The 17,517-nt window shown below is 37.3% G+C and overlaps 1 protein-coding gene and 1 long non-coding RNA gene across 6 annotated transcripts in view; one reads left to right on the plus strand and one right to left on the minus strand.

Moving 5' to 3' along the window:
* LOC130454493 (uncharacterized) overlaps positions 1–1,204 on the minus strand; it is a 21,219-nt gene extending 20,015 nt beyond the window's left edge. For 2 of the 3 annotated variants that reach the window (XR_008912083.1, XR_008912085.1), the window contains exons 1-2: positions 1,054–1,204; positions 155–268 (exon numbers count right to left, since the gene is read on the minus strand). This is a non-coding gene — a long non-coding RNA (uncharacterized LOC130454493). Of the gene's footprint in view, positions 1–140; positions 269–1,053 lie in introns of all 3 variants that reach the window. The other variant, XR_008912086.1, reaches the window with a different exon arrangement.
* Positions 1–17,517, plus strand: part of DYRK2 (dual specificity tyrosine phosphorylation regulated kinase 2) — a 62,546-nt gene that overhangs the window by 11,128 nt on the left and 33,901 nt on the right. Inside the window, exons 1-2 of one of the 3 annotated variants that reach the window (XM_056798435.1) lie at positions 11,100–11,221; positions 13,130–13,398. The gene's annotated coding sequence lies outside the window, so the exon portion shown is untranslated. Of the gene's footprint in view, positions 554–11,094; positions 11,222–13,129; positions 13,399–17,517 lie in introns of those variants that run through there. The other 2 variants (XM_056798436.1, XM_056798434.1) reach the window with 2 other exon arrangements.

Consider the following 17,517-nt stretch of genomic DNA (forward strand, 5'->3'; position numbering starts at 1 on the left):
CTTCACCAAGAAAACCCCGTGGACAGCATGGTCCACAGGGTCATGAAGAGTCAGACACAACCAAAAAACCAGCCTCCTGACTCTCGGTCCAGCATTGTATCCATTGTGTCACCAAAGCAAGTTACTCAACATCTCCTCACCTCAGTTTCCTCACCTGAATAATGGAGGGAGGGAGAAGAGCTTGGACATAGTGACTTCCAGTTCTAAATAGATGATCATACGATCCATTAAAACAGTTCTTCAGAGAGGACAAGCAGTCACACAGTTCCTGATAGTCAGAGACAGTATATGAAACAAGATTTCACCCGATCCCATGTCCAGCAGACATACTACTCAACTGTAATAGCTCTTGAAGTTTAGACAAGTTGAAGAGGAAGAAGATGGCCATTCTCCCCTAAAATTCAATCTTTCTGTGAGTTTTTGTGACTCATCAAGTGTCAGTACACAATTGGAAGTTTCATCTAAAAGCTGCTTGATGAGATTCAATCATGTAGATTGAGAATGATCTTGACTACTGTGTTAGTCCAAATGACAATTAAATAGGACACACCTGGTAAGAACTAAAGAAAGGCTTTTTCTTGGGGGGGGGGGTGGATAGTCTGGGGCAAAAGTGTGGGTCTGAGCCATATGGGAGTGGGCTCTATGGGGAGAGGAGCTACTCTAAGGGGTTTATAAGGAGGATGCCTTGGCTGTTCTTGGGTTTTTCCCCACCAGATGTACCATCTAGCTCTCTGCAAACTGCACATTCCATTCTCCCCCCAAATTTAATTGCATGTCTTTATGCCTCTGCAACCATTTGATTACACACTTAGACCTGGATTACTTATTGTATCAGAACAGAACAGATTTGGGTCTTGGTTCAAATCAATGGAAAATGTGCATGAGGGCCGTCTACTATAAAGATGGCTCTGCTTGTGTGGGGCCTAAATAGATACCAATATGAATGGTCCACCTTGTTTGCTGCCCTCATGGAGCTTGGGGAGACAAATAACCATGAGCAGATAAGATGCCTACAGTGTAAATTAAAAATAAATACAGAGGGAAGGAACTTACAGTTTCATGTGTCTATGTGGGATGGCTATCAGGAAAGGGCTTCTTGCAGAAGCTAGGATTGAAATTGAGTGTTAAATAAAAACCAGGGAAGCTGAAAGTAGAGGTGGGGAGCAAGCTTATTCTAGGTATGGGCAACAATCAAGAGTGTTCTATGAGAGGAATAATAAGGACACCAGCGTTCCTAGAACATAGAGTTTAAGGAGGAGAGTCAAGTGTGAGGAGTCTGGAAATGTAGGAGTCTGGAAATGTAGAAAAGAATTAAGCTTTTTTTTTCCAAGTTTGCATATTTTTTTCCTGGTTTAAATCTTTATTTTTTTTTTTAAATTTTATTTAATTAGTCAAATTAGAACATTTTCCCTTGGTTACAAGAATCATATTCTTTCCCTCCCCTCCCCCCATCCCTTCCCATCCCTAACACACAATTCTACTGGGTTTTACATGTGTCCTTGATCAAAATCTGTTTTCATGTTGTTGATTTTTGCACTAGGATGATCATTTAGAGTCTATATCCCCAATCATATCCCATCAACCCATGTGATCAAGCAGTTGTTTTTCTTCTGTGTTTCTACTCCCACAGTTCTTTCTCTAGAGGTGGATAGCATCTTTTTCATGAGTCCCTCAGAATTATCCTGTGCATTGCAGCTAGTAGAGATGTCCATTACATTCCATTGTGCCCCAATGTATCTGTCTCTGTGTACAATGTTCTCCTGGTTCTGCTCCTTTCACTCTACATCAATTCCTTAAGGTCATTCCAGTTCACATGGAATTCCTCAACAGAACTGTACTTTAGAAAGATCAGTTTCAATGGAGAGATTGAGACTAGGAGACAAACCAAAAAGCAAATAGCTCAGATATGCTTTGTTGAAGAGTCGCCTCAGGGTGTAAATAGAGGGAAGGGGATATATACAAGAGAATTTATGGAGGGAGAAATAACAAAACTTGGAAATATGGAGTGAGTGTCAAGTGAGCAAGTGAGGATGACCTGAAAGTTGATTGCTTGGCCAATGGGATGATGATAGATGTCTCAGTAATAGGAAAGTTTCGTTGATGGGAGGGTTTGAGGGGACAAATTATATGTTCTCTTTTGGACATGCTGAGCCTGAGATATCTCTATTATGTCCAATCGGAGATGTCCACAAGGCAGTTTGGTGATGCAAGAAGAGGAGAGAGGGCTGGATATATAGAACTATTATTAGCTGCATAGAGATGGGATCTTATCAGTTCTGATAAGAACTTCAAATGAAGATTTTATATAAAGAGAAAAGAAGAGAGCCTTGGGGGGTGGGGGTGGGACCCAAAGTAGGAATAACCTGAATGAAGATTCAGCAAAAGACCTTGGGAAGAAAGTGCTCCAACAGATAGGAGCACCAGGAGAAAGCAATGTCCCAGAAAACAAGAGAGGGGAAGAATACAGAGGAGACGGGGTTGATTGACAAAGGCTGCAGAAGTCAAGCAGGACAGGGATGAGAAAAAATCATTAGGAACCATTTGAATGGGCCTGAAAAAGAATATGCATCTACTAGGAACAGGTTGGTGGTGGCTCAGTGAACTGAGAGCCAGGTTTAGAGAAAGGAGATCTTGGGTTCAAATTTGACCTCAGATACCTCCTAGCTGTGTGAGCTTGGACAAGTCACTTAATCCCCATTGTCCAGTCTTTTACCACTCTTCAGTCTTGGAAGTTATGTACACAGTATTCATTCTAAGACAGAAGTTAAGGTTTTGGTTTTTTTTTTTAAAGAATATGTATATATCTTCTTATCAAAAACTTTTATAAGAATTGAATTAAGGCACAGATAAAATGAAAATAAAGAAACTTTTGAAGTCATCACAAATATTTTAATTCTCAAGATTCAAAGTTATGATTATATAAAATATGGTCAAGCCCATGAAAATATGCACTATAAATTTGAGTACTGCAACTATATTTTAGGGAATAACATTATTCACACTAATTGAGACCTAGTTCTATTAAGCACAGATTACCTAATTTTTACAGATAGCATAATTAAAATAATAATAAACAAAAGACACAGACATCAATGAAGACCTAAAAAGAGAATCTTAGACAATGGGTTAAAGAACAAATCATAGAAATAATAAGTATGTGAAAGAGGATGAAAAAACCACATACCAGAATTTCTTGGTTGAAATTAGAGCAAGTCACAGGGGAAAATTATATTGTTAACAGAATACATTAACAAAACAGACAAGAAAAGGATTAATATTTAACAATATTTATAATATAATATAATATAATTTATAATATAAATAATATAATAATAATAACAAACAATATTTATTTGTTTTATTTATTTAGAAACCCAACAAGTAAACAAACCCAAAATAAGTACAAAAGAGGAAGTCTTGAAAATTGGAAGAAGTAAATTGGAAATCAAAAAGGTTATAGAACTGATCGACAAAATGAAAGACAGTTTCTTTGAAAAGACTAACAAATTTTATAAACCTTTAGCCAACCTGATTAAAAAGGACAAAAAATCAGATAAAAATGACAACTTTTTAACATGCCAACCAGAGGAAATAAAAGACTTTTTAGAACCTACTATGCAGGTTTTATACCAATAAACTAATGGCATGAAATAGAATTGCTTTTTAAAATAACATGATACCAAATACAATTAAAACACCAAAAAGAAATCTTAAACAACCTAATCTCAGTAAAGGACATTGAACTAATTGAAGATAACCTAACAAAGAGGTCAGGAAGAGAGGCTCCTGATCATGGTGAACTTATAGGGAAATTAGATAAGTTTTCTAAAAAATAGTATTTTATATATATCCTTTTTTACAATGCCAAAATTTCCTTTCACATTCTTTACCCTCCTTTCTCATGGAAAACCTTTCAATATAGTGCTTTTTCAATTTTAAAGTAATAAATAACTATATGTGTATATATATATATATATATGTATGTATGTATGTATGTATCTCTTGGATACCAAATCTTTAACTAAAAAATGTGATATAAATTTTCCCCATGTTACTGATTTTCTTTTTATCTTGCACATTTGTTTTGCTTATACAGAAGCTTTTCAATTTCACGTAATCAAAACTATTTTATCTTTTGTGATTATCTCTCTTATTTGATTAACATGTAAAACAGAAAACACAATTTATATCTCTACTACACATTTTAAATAATTGACAAAGAAAGATTTCTACCAAATTCTTTTTATGAGATAAATTTAATCTTAATACCTAACCAAAGAAGGGAAAAGCAAAGAATAAGAACTACAGGTATATCAATGAATATTCATTCAAAAATTTAAATAAAATACTGTCAAACTGACTACAGCAGTTTTTCTGATAAAAAGCCATTAGATTTGACAGTTAAAAGATCACTGGTAACTTTGGGGTTAGCAATTTCACTGGAATGATGATGTAAGAAGCCATATTGTAGAGGGTTTAGAAATAAGTAAGAGAATAGAAACTGGAGGCATCTGGTATAAACAGTTTTCTCAAAGATCTTAACTGAAAAAAGTGGAGAGATATAAGATGATAGGGGTAGGTTTTTTTCAGAATGAGGAAAACAAGGGTTTGTTTGTGGGCAGTAGAAGCATTATGGAGAGTTGGGGTACAGAAACAAGGACGCATGTAGAAGAATTTGTCTTGACAAGAACAGACATTACTTCATATGAGGAGGAGGAGGAGGCAAATAATGGGGGAAGGCATCTAAATAATATCAGATGAGAGAAGAGAGAGTACATTTACTCTGCTTGGCCCCAGAGGGCAGAATTAAGAGCACTGGGACGGAAATTATATCTGATCTAGGATTGATGGAAAGGAAAAAAGGAATTCTTAACACTGAGAGCTAGTCAAAAGTGAAAAGCACTTTCATGATCTTACCACTGTTTCTGCCATTTCGATTTAACCAAATTCCATGATTAAAACATCAAAGGTCTAGAGACAGGAGGTCCTGGGTTCAAATTTCACCTCAGCTACTTCCTAGCTGTGTGACCATGGCTAAGTCACTTAACCCCAATTGACTAGCCTTTATCTGCTCTTCTGCCTTGGAACCAATATTTAGTATCTATTCTAAAAGAGGTGTTAAGTGATATAGAATTGTAAACTGAGGAAACTCTCACTTATTGAAATAGAGGGGAACTGTTTCTTTTGCAATGACTACTGTCCTCTGGCTTATGAGTAGAGAGAGCTACCTCTACCACATAAGCGTTTGTTTGTTTTTTTTAATACATCATAGAATTCTGTGCCCAGCCAGAACTCTTTTATACCAGTCTATTTGTAATTTACTTTTGCCAATAGATTATTGGCACTAATTTGGCTGACCACTTGGTCAATCAGTTGATCTGTGTTGTTAATGAGCTCATTTTGCACTGCTAATTTGCCCTTTATAGTTGGTTTTAATTATGCATTTTATGCAATTAAAAGAACACTAGCTCAGAAGTCAGAATATGGAGGTTCCCATCTCACCTGTAATGATTACTATCTGGGTGATCTTGGACAAGTCACTTAGACTCTGAGACTCCAATTTATCTGATATATGTCATTTTTGTACATAGTTGTTTGTATGTTGGCTCCCCAGTCAGATTGTGGCTACTTGGAGGCAGGAACTACTTTTGCTTTTCTTTCTATTTCATAGTGCACAGTTGGTAAATGACTTCTGTCTTACAATCAATACTATGTATTGGTTCCAAGGCAGAAGAGTGGCAAGGGCTAGGCAACTGAGGGTTGAGGACGTGCCCAGTCACCCAGCTAAAAAGTTTAAGTCCAAATTTGAACACAGGACTTCCCAGTCTTTAGACCTGGCTTTCAATCCGCTGAAACACCTACCTGTCTGTCTCCTTAGGAAAATGCTTTTTGACGTGACTTGATTTAGTTAGGGTTGCACTGGGGACTAGCAGGTTTTCTGCACTTGAGGTCTTCAAGCAAAGGCCACCTGTTGGATATCTTTTAGAAAGAATTCTTGGTCAAGTGTAGATGGGAATATTTGGCCACTGATGTCCTTTCTTAGTCTGAGATTCCGTGATCAGTTTTCAGACACATCTTTGTCTTAAGATACCTAGTTGTACTTTGGAGGAAAAAAATGAATGACATGTTAAGGTTAAGCTGAAAAGCTCACTGTATTGACAGTTAGAATAGTCTCCATGGGAGCTTGAAGCTATTTTGGTTGTCCAGTGTTAGTTGTGATGCATTTGCCTTGGCCTTGAAAGAAAAAAGGGATTTCTTTCTGTTGAAAAACAATCTCAGGAAAATAATGAGGAATGTCAAGCAAGTATCCTTGGCACAGATTATTTCTAATGACTGAAGACCTTGGATTTCACATGTGGATAGCAGAAGCAATCTAATAAGTACCGTGGGAGCTTGTTTGAGGCGTGTGATCAGGATACATAAACAGGTTAGACTGGGGTCTTCAGTAGGTGCCTTGGTTTTCTCTCCTGTAAAGGAAAGTCATTTTCTGCATTGCTCATCTGACTATGGGACTCGTAGAAGAGCAGACCTATTATCCCAAGTCATTTAATTCCAGTGGTGTCTTTAGAGCCCCTTGTAATGTGCCGAATGGCACATCCCTGGGGCACAATATCTAGCGATGCCCTGTATCATCTCATACAGTTCAGCAATTACTGTCACTTCAGGGATTTCACTTCAGAGGGCCTTAGGGGGTGAGGGGAAGATGGGAAGGGAGGGGAGCAGAGATGAAAGGGCTTTCTCCTAAAAGGTTATATGGCTTGGGGTTAGACTTTTCTCACAAAAAAAATATGCATTCTTGATTGGATTTGGCTGTTCCAATCTCCCAGTTCACAGCAGTCCTTTCTTCAGTCCAAGACAAATGGTTTCCCAATTCCTTTTTCATATAGATGTTGAAGGACTTATTACCTTCTTCAAAGACTTTGTAATGACACAGAAAACTAGCATATATGTATAAGATATATTAGCATGCTCCTGGGTTATTTTAGGTAATCCTGATTGATTAGGATGATCCTGAATCACCCTGTCATTTCTCTAACTCTACCCCAATCCCTTCCTCATAAGTAATAAAGACATTTAAGCGAAGTGGACCACAGCCTTATGACATTCCATATCCCGATACCCACATCTTTATTGGGAAAGAGGTGTGTTTTCCTATCAGTATTTCAGGACCAGGATGGTTAATTATAATTCATGAGAGTTCAACTATTTTGTCAGCGTTGTTATGGTAACATTATTGTAGTCACTGGGCATTTTTTCCTCTTATTTCTACTTTCTTCAGTTTTTAGGAGTCTCCTCATGTTTCTCCTACATCCCTGATCCTCATCCTTCCTTTTGGCCCAATAATAATTCATTACGCTCATAGGTCAGGGTGGAGTTCGCCTTTTAACATGCACTCATTTCACTTTCCATCTCTCATTCCCACAAAGTGCTTCTTCTCATCCTACAAGATACTCTCAGCCAGTTTTCAGTTGTCTCAGGTATTGGCAGGCTCCGCAGGATGAAAATCCCAATATCGGGTGAAATGAAAATCTTTGCTCCTGCTCAAGTTGAAGCCACAGTTGGAGCCACTGGACACTACTAGCCTCCCTCCCAGTCTCGTGTGACAGAGGACAGTGGGGCCAGAAAATAGAGATTTGTTGATCCCACGTGTGTCTTGCTAACAAATCACTTGACCCTACCTACATAACCTGTTTTGCTTTTTTGTTTTTCTTCAAGGTGGCATTATTCCCCCCACCCCCATTTGCCATTTTATTCTTCATTTACATTCACTCTGTCTCCAGAAGGTTTTGTGCTCCATTTGGGAAACTTTATGAGGTTTGAAATTTGTCATTCACTAAAAAGTGGCAGCCAGTGAGCCTAGTGGGATAGTAGAGTGACAAGCAACACGCTTCACTTTGGAGTCATGACTTTCAATCTCAAGAAGCTTTTGTATAATACTTTATCTGAAAGACCCATTGAAGTTCTGACTACAGAGGACAACGGTGATGACATTTATATTGAAGTCAAAACCAAACAACTCCTGTCTTTATACCTTGTTCCAAGAAAGTTTACTGTTTCCAGTGTTATAATTGGTTCATTTTGAACCTCCAGGAGTTTCCCATTGTTCTAACTCATTATGTGATACATATTTGGAGACAATGGGAGGGGTGGATCCTTCCAGTACAACCAAAGACAGAAATTGTAACTGGCAATTTTGGCAGTCAGGGAAAACAACAAAAAAATGCACCCAGAGGCAAGCACCAAAATGGCTGTCCTTAAGTCACCTTTGTGCTTCCAGTTGTCAACATAATACAAGAAACAATCAAGACAAATTGATTTCAGCAGAGGGAGGAATTTGTTTCTTTAAAGATTTTATACTGCTAAAGGAAGTAATATATGAGTTTGTACCCCCAAATTTTGCTGCCCTTTCTCAAAGAACTGGCCATCATCACCCTACCCTAGTTATAGCTCTGCTATAGTCAGTGATTGTTTTGCAAGGTCCAAGATTCACTAGAAATATTTACTAAGACTGAGGAATGCATTATATAATTTTGCTTCTCTTTCCTTCAAAACTTCTATAATGATGCTTATGTTTGTCAATAAGAATTCTGTTGTCTTGACTTTTAGATTCTATTTCCAAATCTCTAACATCGATCTCCTTTTTACCATTCACACCGCCATCACCATGGTTCATGCCTTTCACCCTGGCCCTTCACTTTGCTTGGCATGATGTAGCATTAAAAAGCTTCAACAAGTTCTTCAAAGAAAGGGATCAGGAGAAGATGGAACAAACAGAGAAATTGTTCCTGTACTTGCACAGGAGAGGGGGACACATCTCTCTCTATGACATCAAGAAACCAGAAGCGAGTGAATGGGCAGTTTCCCTTGATGCTCTGGCCTCGAGTCTGAAAGTTGAGCAATTTATTAAGCAATCCATGTTGGACTTACGCTGAGTAGCAAGGCAGAATTCTGATCCAAATCTCCATAATTTTTTGTGGTCATTGATAGATGATGAAGTGATCATCATGAAATGTCTAGCAGATCATATCACTTAAAGCACTTGGGATCGCTATCTTTTAAGTCTGGAGAGTACATGTTTGACAAGCACACACTAGGAGAAAGCTGCAAAGTTCCACACTGAGACCCTAAGGCATCAGATCCTTGAACAAAGATCATAGACAATTGGTGAACAACATCCCTGCAGCTCTTCCCTCATAATATGAAGAATAAGTTATTTGGCATTTCAAAAAAACAAAACAAAACAACTTACATTATGTCATCGAGAGCTCTAATTTCTATGCTGAAAGTCATCCTTTTTGACTGAAGATCATTCTTAGCTTTTTCTTAAGAATCTTAATCTCTTTTGAACTCTTCTAGGTTTTCTTCTGGTTGTTTCTTATTCTCTAAGAAGCCTACCGGACTCTGTCTTCCATTAGGGGAAAATGGCTATTTTTCTACTGAATCTGTTGAAAGTGTTTTGGTTTCTTTGTTAGATTTTATTCATTTTTTTTTACTGTCCATTTTCAAGATCTTCCCAAGTTCCTGACAGGACTTTTATTGAAGCTTTGTGTCTTAATATTTTTGGTATTTAATCCTTTTTCTTTTATTCCATCATTAGCGCTCTTGGTCTACCCGCTCTATCCGTGTGCAGATCCCTGTTTTCACTCTACTCATGTTGGGGATATGAAAATCACCCATCTGGATTTTTGTCCTGAAAGACCTCAATGACAATAGAATTGGCTCCAGATGGTGCTTTATGTGAGGGTCAGTGTCCTGCTCTTCCCTAGACTGGGTCTCAACTGTGTATTCAGCCTGTTGCATACTCTGAAGTGTCATTAGCCTGGTCCTTCCATCCCATCCCCTTATTTCTTTTATAGAAGGGTTTGGGGGTTAACCTCTCCCCCACAGATAGCCTAAATAGGGTGATCATCTCTTTCTCTACCTGCTATTAACTCATTTTCCTTATTCATCTTCATGTCTGGTAAAGGTAAATCAAGGTTTGTATTTTTATATTTCCTCTTCAGTTATTAATATAGCAACATCCCTCTCAGTTAATCAGTGAATTCTGAGTCCCATCCTGGTTTGTTAAAGCTGGAGAAACCCATTTTCTCATGTGTTCTTTATAGCTTTCTAGTATATCAGCCTTCTTAACCTCCTCCTTTTAAATAAGCACTGAAGTTTACTGGCTGTATTATTTATTAACAAGGCAACAGATCATAAAGGAGAGACATGAATGGTCAATTCTACATCAGCTGTGAGTCACCTTTAACCATTATTACAACTGCCAAATTCTCAATTCTAAAAACAAAAGTCCCACCATTTAGTTCTCTCAGGACGCCAATTAAAGTGTTAAGAATTCTCTTTATGTTTCTTTACTTAGATAAAGGTAAAGCTCAGTTCTCTCAGGAAATAAATTCTCTTGGTCCTTTTCTTCTGCCCTCTCTTCAATCATCACCATTAACAGTCTTTCCAGAACAGCAGGTAAAAACTGTTTCCTTCACAGATTCCTCATAGAAAGATTCTGTTGCATCTAAAACAAACAAACAAACAAACAAACAAACCTTTATCTTCCATCCTTGAATTGTTTCCAAGGCAGAAGAGAAGTAAGGGCTAGGCAATGGGGGTTAAGTGACTTGCCCAGGGTCACCCAGCTAGGAAGTATCTGAGGCCACATTTGAACCCAGGACTTCCTATCTTTGGACCTGGCTTGATTTTACTGCATCTTTAAGATAATGTAACAGTATTCAGAGTCTCTGTAGGGAGATTATTGAAGTTGGGGTTTTATATTCATATGACTGGGTGGAATCAGTTTCCCTTGCTTTTTTTCCCAAGGGAGATAGAGTAGTTGAGCTAACTCACCACAGCCTTAAGAGGATCCCAAGTCACGACACTTTTTGGATCTCTGTTGGATCATATTGGGGAAAGCTGAGACAAAATATCCATCAGAGTCATCTCTGATTCATCTCTCTCTTTGGCCCCATTTGCCCTCCACCAATCCCATCAGTTTCTAAGGCCTGCCCATTTTATGCCTGCAGTTATATTCTACATGTATGCTCTCCTTTATGATCTCACTGCAGCCACCATATTTCAGGACTTGCTCATATATCATCCCCAAACTTTTTTTTTTGTAGCAGGTTCCTAAGGGAAATAGCATATGTATAGCCTCAGGCAAATAACTCATTTCCTCTGAGCTTCAGCATTTTTTTTATCTGTGAAAAGGAAAGGTTGGGATGGATGATCAGTAAGTACCTTTCTAGCTCAACATGGTAGTGGATGAAAAATGCTGGATTTTCAGTCAAATCCTGATCCTGCCACATGATACCTGTGTGATCTTGGATAGCTCAACATCTAGAAACCTCAGTTTATTCATCTGAAAAAATGAGGCAGTTGGACTAAATCAGGGGTCCTTAACCTGGGGGCCATGAACATTTTGTTTTTTCATGTTTTATAGCTGTTTCGATATATTTTATTTCCTTTGTAGTCCTCTGTATTTTATTTTATGGATTTAAAGACCTTATTATGAGAAGGGGTCCAATGCCTCATCAGACTTACAAAGGGGTCCAGGACCCCAAAAGTTTAAGCTCCCTTGGACTGAATGACCAATCATCCTAGTCTCCTTGACCCCCCGGCATTACATACTTCAGTGTCTTCTTTCCACTGCTTCCTGAACAATCTTTCTAATGCATCACTGACTCTCTTATCCTTTAATCCAAAGACTTCCTAAATGTCTGTAGAATAGAGGACAAACTTCCTAATCGTGGTTTGTAAGATTCATTCCAATAGGGTCCTGACCTAGTTTTCTAATCTTCCTTTACACAATTCAATCAACTAACATTTATTAAGTATTTATTATATATTCATGGCATTTTCGTGAGACTGTAGGGAGTATTCAAAGATTAGCTAAGATGTGATCCCGGTCCACCCTCTCTAATGTATCCCTTCATTTAATCTACATTCTAATCACCCTCGTTCATTTAGTCACCATGATCCATTTTTTTATTTTGTTCTGTCCTGTCTCCATACCTTCACCACACCCCTATTGGCTAAAGTGGACTTCCAACCTAGCCCCAAATCCTCCTTCTTTCCATTGAATCCAGGTTCTGCTTAGGTACTGTCTCCTCCAAGAAAATTTCCCTGAAACCCCTACTTAAAACTGGTCTGTGCTGCTTCAAATTTCTCACAGCATTTTATCAGAGCGTCGCTTTTGGACTCATCGAATTCCATCTCATATTATAGTTCTTTATGTATACCATCTCAACCAGTCTAATGATTGCTAATTCCTGTGGGTAAATCAGTCCTGTTTCTTTTTTGTACCTCCATTATCTAGTACAGTGTCTAGAACAAAGTAGGTACTTGGATAGAGGTCTAGTGCATTTCTTATGTGGATTTTGTGAAATTGTAGATCTAAGATTATGAACACAATGAAATGGACTATATGTTATATCCAAGAAATCAGTGTTGCACATAGTAATTGAACCTCAATAGAGGCTAGACCTATGATTCACTGGTGTGGAGCAGTGGTGTCAATTGCAAATAGAAACAGATAAAACAGACTGCATATTGACTTGGAAAATCACAAAATAACATTGTCTATGTTGTGTTGCATTTTTGTTAAACATTTTCCAATTACATTTTAATCTGGCTTGGACTACAGCTGACAGTTTTACTGGCCCAGTCAACTTGGATGATATATGAACTCCCTCCCTGTGCTTCTTGTTCTTTATTTGTAAAAAAATAATTCAGGCAGTAAGTTAACTTATACAGTTGTCAGGAACAATGAGATCCTGAAAGTAAATGGCTTTGTTAGTCACATAATGTCATGTAAACATAAGTTATTAATTTTTTATTACATGTCATATTTATTTACAAATTATTTATTTTCCCCAAGTAGATTTTAAGCTCATAGAGGGCAGGAATAATGCCTTATATTTTTGCTTCCACTTTGAACATTGTTGGGGAGGAGGGACAAGGTTCAGTAAATATTTGTTGAAAAAATGACAGAGAATTAGACCTAAAAAGGCAAGTAGGTTTTCCAAAAACATGGAGCCCAGAACAATTCATTTATAGGATGTGATTGATATCTTATTTTCTTTCCCCCCTTTATTCTTTCTCACTCGCACACTTTCTGTTTTGGGGTCTTGTTGGACAGGAAAGGAAAGAATTTTCCAGGTCCTGATTTGCAGGTCTAATAGCTCAGCATTTCTAAAGAGCTGAAACTTGATTTGGATTGCCCTTTGATATAAAACATGTTTGCTAACTACTGCAAGATGAAACTCAGAACATTATCACTGAATAGAGACCCATCAATCATGATGTGACAGTGAACACATCTGCCATCTGAGAAGGAGAGCATTAGCTGCTGGTGAATGTATCCCAATGGAGAGAGCCTCGAAACCCTACCCAGGACAGCTACATCAGGTAATGAAAGGAAAAGAATAATTCACATTTTAGGGACTCACATTTTGGATCTATGAGGTACTCCCCTCCAAATAACCAAGCCACTTCAACTCTGTGGACCTCAGTTTCTTCATCTTTAACATGAGGGGACTGGAGTAGATAGTCTTTTAGGTTTCTTCCAGCTTTTAATCAGTGATCCTTTAAGAAATGGTGAAGAAGGGGACCAAGCATTTATTAAATGCTCACTATATGCTAGGCATGGAGCATATTTTTAATATTTTACTAATATCTCATTTGATCCTCACAACAACTCTGTGAGGTAGTTGTTTCTTATTTTGTAACTGAGGAAACCGAGGCAGAAGTTAAATGACTTGCCCAGGGTCACATAGCTAGTAAATATCTGAAGTCACATTTTGAACTTAGGTCTTCCTGACTTCAGGCACAGAGCTCTATCCACTGTGCCATCTAGCTGCCTTTTCTTTAACAAAAGGACCCTGTGATACAGATTCTGAGAATATTATTATCCCCATCTTTGAGATGGAGAAATTGAGAATGAGGGTTGAAGTGATCTGTTGTTGTTCAGCTGTACTGCCAGTGTTGTCCAACCCCTTAAAGGATTTTCTTGGCAAAGATATCCAAGGGGTTTGCCATTTCCTTCTCCAGCTCATTTTACAGAGAAGAAAACTGAGACAAACAGGGTTAAGTGACGACCAGGATCACACAGCTAGTAAGCCTCTGAGGCTGGATTTTTGATTTACCCAAGTTCAAATAGCTACTAAATAGCGGAGAGGAGAGATCTCCAGCACAGGTCTTTTGATTCCAGATCCAGTGGGGTTTTTTTCCACTCTAAAATAGCCAATGCATTTCTAGAAAGTCCTCTAAATAGGGCAACTTTCCTACACATTGACTGTGCGGATCTCCAAGTGTAAAGAACAAACCAGATTAAACTTGGATCTATCTTTATGTAAAAAGCAGTTTGAATTGGCCCTTGTGTAAATCTTGGATTAAAAACAATTAAAATAAAAAAATCAACTACACAAGGGTAGAATGGCTGATGTGGTTTTAAACTGTATTACCAGAAACCCATAAAGACATAAAGAATATAGGCTCAGTAGGGGTCAGAACTCTGGCATAAAGCCCCAAACATCACTGTGTTCTTACATCGCATCAGTGGGAGTACATTATCTAAATCCAGGTCGATGAGACTCAATCCCAGTGTCCGCTTGACTACACAGACAGCTGGAGAGCTGTGCTCAGTTATGGGTGCCACTTTGGGGGGGGCATTGAAAAAATACATGGGGAAAGGTAAACAAGATATCAAAGCGAATCAAAATGAAGATGAGTTAAAACCAAAACAAAACAAAGTCATTTCACTTGGAGTAAAGACTTTGGGAACCAAAAGGCTGTCTTCAAGTAAACCATCATGAGAAACAGGTATCAAGGCATTTTTTTATGCATACATTAGGAAAAACTGGAAACGATGCATGAAATTCAAAGAGATCTAGGCAAATTTCAACATAAAATCAAGACTGTTTTCCTAAGCATTTGAAACTTTTGAAAATGAAATAAGCTTCCTCCTGAGATAATAAGTTCCTGATCACTACGAGTGTTCCAGGGCAGGGTCTAGGTCCTCTTGTTAGGAATATCATAGAAGTGGCTCATGTATCAGGTAGAACATTTGGATTAGATCACCTCTAGGATCACTTTCAGGTCTGAGAGTCCCTGATTGGGCAATTCTCTGAATATTCCAAATCGAAAAGAGATATACAGACTTGCTAACACTTCTTGGAGGCAGGTAAAAGCCAGAATTCTAGTATCAAGGTTTCTTGAACCACAGCCATGGCAGAGGTGGGCAATATTAAGAAGTGCAGAACTTATATTTTCCTGTTAATAGAAACATTTTAAAAATCATGGCTGGAGAATGTAACTAGGTGATGACTACTGTGGTATTGAATAGCACACTCTTTATGTCATATGAAATTATTTAAGTATATAACTTTAAATTTAAATCCATCGAATGGATAACACAAAATACATAGATTTAAACATCTAGCTTTAAAATAGGAATACTAGAGAATAATAGAGCTATGGAGGGCAGTAAGGCAGCTCATTAAATTGACAGTTGGACCTAGAAATAAGAGGTCTGGCATTCAAATTTGGCTTTGGACACTTCCTAACTGTGTGACCCTGAACAAGTAATTTGTTTCTGTTCAATCAACAATCAAATCTTTATTAAGTACCTACTATGTGCCCTACACTATGCCAAGTGTTGGGTATAGGAGTACAAGGAATGAAACAGTCCTAAAAAGAAGCTTACATCTTAGTGCCAATATATGGAAACCCAACCTGACATTCTGAAAAAAGAAAAAAAAAAAGAGTCCCAGTTTGACTTATCTAGGTGAAAACATAGATATTTGCATGGATCTATAAACTCCCAATGATGTAAGTCACAATTTTTATAGAGCTGGACAAGTAATTTAACCGCCATTGCCTAGCCCTTACCACTCTTCTGCCTTGGAACCATTACACAGTATTGATTCTATGATGGAAGGTAAGGGTTAAAAAAATAGAGCACCCATGCTTATGTGGTATAGTCATTGAGGGACAATTAGAAAGAGTTCTAGTCCCCTAAATCATAACCCTTTCAGAATACCTAAATTCCTCCAGTAGAAATAGCTTCTTTGGGGTCTTGGATATTCAGAGAAAAAAAGCAATAACTTCAAATGCTACTTTGTAAAATGCAAATTTCTCTGGAATGAGGAATACCTTAAATGTCCTTTTCAGTTAATACTGATAGTCATTTTTATCATATTGGCAGAGTCCAGCAATAAAAAAAAATATCATAAATTATTTAAGTTCCCTTTTGTATTTCTATAAAAATATTTTGTGACTGCATTCAAGTCCTAAGTATATCTTTATAGGTGGAGTTATAGACACTTTGAAGATCTTATAGTTCTATACTTTGAATAGGATTTATTTTTCTTTCTCTCTCTGATGGGCTTTGTTGATAATGTACAAAAAAAAGGCTGATGATTATTGTTGGTTTATACCTTCATACGTTACTAAAGCTATTAATTGTCATTAATTTTTAATTGCATCTTTAGGGTTTTCTAAATAAACTGTCACATCATTAGCAAGTAGTGATAATTTTGTCTCTTGTTTGTCCCCTCAATTTCTTTTCTTTTCCTATTTTATTTTAGTCTTAGAATTTTTATAACTTTTTAAAATAATAATAGTGACCATGAGGGGGCAGCTGGGTAGCTCAGGGGATTGAGAGCCAGGCCTAGAGACGGGAGGTCCTAGGTTCAAATCTGGCCTCAGCCACTTCCTAGCTGTGTGACCCTGGGCAAGTCACTTGACCCCCATTGCCTAGCCCTTACCACTCTTCTGCCTTGGAGCCAATACACAGTATTGACTCCAAGACAGAAGGTAAGGGTTTAAAAAAAAAATTAAAAAAAAATAGTGACCATGGACATCATAGCTTGGTCCCTAACTTTCTGGGAAGAGCCTCAAATGTTTACATTACAGAAAAGGTAGTTCTTGACTGTAGATAGCTGCATTTAACTAAACTAAGGAGATGTCAGTTCACTACTATGCTTTCTAGTGTTTTTAAGCAGTGTTGTGTTGTCTCATTTTTGTCACATCTGTTCTGAAGATTTTTTAAAAATTATTTTTGTTAATATGGTCTATCATTTTTGTAGTTTTTCTAATATTGGACCAACTTCACATTCCTGTTATACAAAAGGAAGTCATTTGATCAAATTTGATCATTGATCAAAAGGAAGTCATTTGAATATATTTGCAACAGCTTTCTTGGCTAATATTTTGATCAATTTTATTATATTGAATAATATATATGAATAAATATTCATTAGAAATTTTGGACTATGTGTTTGTTTCTTTCTTCATGTCTTGCCTGTTTTTGATACATAAAAGAAATTTGACAAAATATCTTTTTCTATTTTTCCAAAGAATTTCTAGTATTAGAATTATTCCTTTTGTCTTACATCTCCAATTGCCTATTTTTTGATAATGAATTTGATGTCCTATAAGTATCTTAAACTAAACAAATTTGTTGATTGGTTGATGTTTATTGACAGCTTGCAATATTTTTTCTTTGACCTAAAATTTTTGGATTTT

Source organism: Monodelphis domestica, chromosome 5, assembly GCF_027887165.1.
Source record: "Monodelphis domestica isolate mMonDom1 chromosome 5, mMonDom1.pri, whole genome shotgun sequence".
Taxonomy (NCBI): domain Eukaryota; kingdom Metazoa; phylum Chordata; class Mammalia; order Didelphimorphia; family Didelphidae; genus Monodelphis; species Monodelphis domestica.